Here is a 4,897-nt window from a genome sequence, read left to right on the forward strand (position 1 = left end):
AAAATCCTTTTGGCCGGAGGCTCGACTAGAGGCGTTCGCGCAGGGTGTGGCTGCCGAGTGCTCTGAAGAACAATTCAACGAGTACCTCCAAGAAGCCCAACCTGTAGCAGAAAAGATAGTAAAAAGTGTACTACAGGATTGAGGTGTAAAAACAAGTACTCTTTTCCTTGTATATATTTGTCTTTGATGTCTCCACTTGTATGTGCCTTATGACTTCTGAATTGTCATCCAAGTTCAAAGGCTAAGTAGTAGACACTACCCCAGGTGCAGCGACTCTGGAAGTAGTCGAAGTAGCTCCGAGTAGGAACCCATCCAACAAGTTAGATATAACCCGATCGAGCAGGTCTAACCAGTTAGGAAAGAACGCGAGCATCGTCTCGTGACTGCCGTGCTTATAGCAAGAAGTCGAAACTACCCCGAGCGCAATGAATCTAGGCGTAGTCGAAATAGCTCCTTATGTGAGCCCGTCCAACAAGTTAGGTATAAACCGATCGAACGGATCTAACTTGCTGGGAAAAATGCGATCGTCATCGCAAATGACCATCAAAGGTCATGGCAAGAAGTTGATTCATGAACGTGGCCGTAGCCTCCATCAAAACTCGTGGTAAGAAGTCGATTCATATAAAGCATGAACGTGGCTGTAGCCTCCATCAAAACTCATGACCAGAAGTCGATTCATATAAAACATGAACGTGGCTATAGCCTCCATTTGTTAACAGAAAAAATTTACATTCCGAATTTTGTGACACATAGCCTCCAAATTGATTCAGAAGAAAAAAGGCCGCCTAGGCGCCCGGAGAACAGCTATCCCCGCACATCTTCTCATGGGTAGAACTTGCGCAGGTTCTGAACATTCCAAGAATTTGGGACATCTTGGCCCTCGGGGTATTGTAGTCGATAAGACCCCGGTCTTGTACACTGCTTGACGACGAACGGTCCTTCCCATCTCGAGTTGAGCTTGTGTAAGCCAGACTCGTCTTGGATGCGGCGTAAGACCAAATCGCCTATACTGAACGACCGTTCTCTCACGTTGCGATCGTGATATCACCGGATCCCCTGCAGGTATTGTGCTGACTGGACGAGAGTGGTGCAGCGAGCCTCTTCGCCAGAGTCGAGCTCTAACTGCCTTGCTTCGTCCGCCTCGCCTTCGTTGTACATTTCAACCCTTGGGGATTTCCACATGATGTCGGCCGGTAAGATAGCTTCAGAGCCGTAGACAAGAAAGAACGGTGTTTGTCCTGTGGTTTTGGACGGCTGAGTCCTGAGCCCCTAGACGACATGTGGTAACTCGTGTATCCACTTTCCTCCTTTCTTGCTGTTTTCATTATAGAGTCTTTTCTTAAGGCCCTTGATTATCATGCCGTTCGCCCTCTCGACTTGACCATTGGCCCTTGGGTGTGCAACAGAGATATATTTGACCTCGATGCACGCATTTTCACAGAACTCTCAGAACTGGTTGGCCGTGAAATTTGATCCCAGGTCTGTGATGATGGTGTTCGGGAAGCCGAAGCGATGCAAGATATCGGAGATGAAATCAATGACTCGATCTGGTGTGAGCTTGGCTATCAGCTTGTACTCGATCCACTTGGTAAACTTGTCGATAGCCACCAATACATGGGTGAAACCGCCTGGCGCCATTGTGAAGGGCCTAATCATATCAAGGCTCCAGCAAGCGAACGGCCAGAATGGCGGTATGGTGATGAGACTGTGAACTGGAAGATGAGACTGCTTGCCAAAGAATTGACAGTTTTGGCATCTCCGCACGAGGTCCTCAGCATCGGACATTGCGGTGGACCACCAGAAACCATCTCTGTATGCTTTCCCCACCAGCGTTCTTGAAGCTGCGTGGTTGCCGCAAACGCCCTCATGTATCTCCCGTAGTATGTCGTAGCCGTCTTCTCTTGTGACGCATTTCATGAGAACCCGTGATCGTGCGCCACGCCGGTAGAGCTTACTGTCGACTAGGACGAAACCCTTGCTTCTACACATGACACGAGCTGCCTCTGCGTTTCTGGCGTCCATCCCCGCTGGAAGTTTTTGATCCCGGATGAACTCAATATAAGCCTCTCTCCAGTCCTCTCCAAGCATCATAACCTCTTGATCAGGCTGTTGAAGGCCAGCATCAGTGGTTATCTGAGGTGAGGACTTGATGGATGGCTGTTTCAGCTCCTGGACGAAAACTCCTGCTGGAACCTGTGCGCGGGTGGATCCTAGCTTGGACAGTATATCTGCACCAACATTATTCTCCCGTACCACATGATGAACCTCCAGGCCGGAAAATTTATTTTCCAACTTGCGCACTTCTTGTACATAAGCGTCCATCATCTCCTTGTTGCAGTCCCACTCTTTGTTGACTTACTGAACGACAAGAAGTGAATCACCATATATAAGTAGTCGCTTGATGCCTAGTGATATCGCCGAACGTAGCCCGTGAAGCAAGGCTTCATACTCAGCTTCATTATTGGATACCTCCCAAAGAATCTAGAGGACATACTTCACCTGTTCGCCCCGTGGGGAAATAAATTGGACTCCAGCGCTGCCACCATCGAGTTTAAGAGACCCATCGAAGTACATGGTCCAGTGCTCTGGCTTGTCGACTGGAGTTGGGACTTGATTTTCTCGCTACTCAGCCATAAAATTGACTAGAGCTTGAGACTTGATTGCAGTGTGTGGCTTGAAGTCGATGGACAAAGCCCCCAGTTCCACTGCCCACTTTGATATGGGCCCCGTGGCATCTTGATTGTGAAGAATATCCACCAATGAAAAATTCATAATCACAGTGATCTTGTACTCGTCGAAATAATGGCGCAACTTTCTTGATGTAATCAGTATAGCATATAAAAGTTTTTGAACCGCCGGGTACCGTACCTTAGATTCGGAGAGTACCTCGCTGACGAAGTACACGGGCCTCTGCACTCCAAACGTATGGCCCTCCTCGCTGCGCTCGACTACAATGGCACTGCTGACAACATGAGTTGTCGCCGCAATGTAGAGTAGTAGATCTTCTCCCGGCAGTGGAGCTGCAAGGACCGGGGGAGACTGAAGGTGATGTTTCAGATCTTGTAGGGCCCGCTCGGCTTCCTCCGTCCACTGGAACTTGTCTTGGCGTTTCAGGAGCTTGAAGAAGGGTAGTCCTCTCTCCTCGAGTCGGGAGATGAACCTGTTCAGGGCTTTCAGGGCTGCCATACATCCTGTTAGCTTCTACAGATCTTTGATTGTGGCCGGAGCCCCCATATCAGTGATGGCCATAATCTTCACAGGATTGGCTTCAATTCCCCGGTTGCTGATGATAAACCCGAGCAATTTCCCTGATAGTACTCCGAAAACGCATTTAGTTGGGTTGAGGTTCCACCGAAACCTGCGTAGGCTGCTGAACGTCTCTTCCAAGTCCGCAATCAGGTCGTCGGGATTCCTGGTCTTGATGACCACGTCATTCCCGTAGGCTTCAACGTTCCGATGCAGCTGATCAGCAAAGCACATCTGGATCGCGCGCTGATAGGTCGCTCCTACGTTTTTCAACCCGAAGGACATAGTTTTGTAAGCATATGTCCAGAACGGGGTGATGAACGCAGTTTTGATTTGATCTTCCTCCTTGAGCACAATCTGGTGATATCCTGAATAGCAATTAAGGAAGCAGAGGAGTACACAACCCGCCGTCGAGTCGACGACTTGATCAATGCACGGTAGCCCGAAGTGATCCTTTGGGCAATGCTTGTTGAGATCGGTGTAATCAACGCACATTCTCCATTCATTATTCTTTTTCCTTACAAGGACGGGATTAGCTACCCACTTTGGATGGATTACTTCTTTAATGAAGCCAGCCGTGAGGAGTTTAGCTATTTCCCGTTTAATTGCCTCATGCTTGTCGTGAGCAAATCTTCGAAGGCGTTGCTTTTTGGGCACAGTCTGTGGGTGTACATTCAGATCATGCTCGATCAGTTCCCTAGGCACCCCTGGCATATCCGCTGGTTTCCACACGAATATATCTCGGTTAGCCCGAAGGAAACTGACGAGCGCGAGTTCCTATTTCTCATCTAAGCCTGCATCGATGACGGCGGTCTTGGATGAATCACCCTCCTGGAGCTAGATCGACTTGAGGGCCACGTCATCAGTCGACTGGATGCTCGACTTGCTGGCCTTTCTCGAAGGGATCTCCAGCCCGGCTTGGGAGAGCTGCTGCGCGGCCGCGAGTACTTCCCCTAAAGCATCTAGCACACGCGTAGTCGAAGCATACTGGATCACCTCTTGATTGCAATCATATGACTTCTTCAAGTCGCCTCGGAGAGTGAGTACTCCACTTTATCCTGGCATCTTGAGAAGCAAATAAACATAATGCGGCACTGCCATGAATTTGGCGAGTGCCGGTCGGCGCAGTATGGCATGATAAGAAGATTCGAAGTTAGCAACTTCGAATTTAATGAACTCGGTGCGGTAGTTCTCCCTCGTGCCGAAGGTGACTGGAAGGACCACCGTGCCAAGTGGGTGCGCCGCATTACCTGGGACAATGCCGTAGAAAGGGGACTTGCTTGGAACCAGCATGTCCATGAAGTCCAGACCCATCTTTCTCAAAGTACTGGCGAAGATGAGGTTGAGACCACTCCCGCCATCGATAAGCACCTTGGTGAGCCTGACATCTGCCACCACCGGATCCAGGACCAGGGGGAACTTATCGGGCTTCGAGAAGCTCGTCCACTGGTCGTCGCGGGAGAAAGAGATGGGGACCTCCGACCAACGGAGTGGTCGTGGTACCGCCGGCTCGACGGACATGATCTCTCGGAGAAGCAGTTTTTGTTCCCGCCTGGAACCGAAGTCTCCGTCTCCCCCGAAGATGATGTTGACGGTCTTTGAGGCATCCTGGAACTTCACGTTGTGCGATTTGTCCCCTTGGTCGTCGTCT

The sequence above is a fragment of the Panicum hallii genome, chromosome 2, assembly GCF_002211085.1.
Source record: "Panicum hallii strain FIL2 chromosome 2, PHallii_v3.1, whole genome shotgun sequence".
NCBI classification, from domain to species: domain Eukaryota; kingdom Viridiplantae; phylum Streptophyta; class Magnoliopsida; order Poales; family Poaceae; genus Panicum; species Panicum hallii.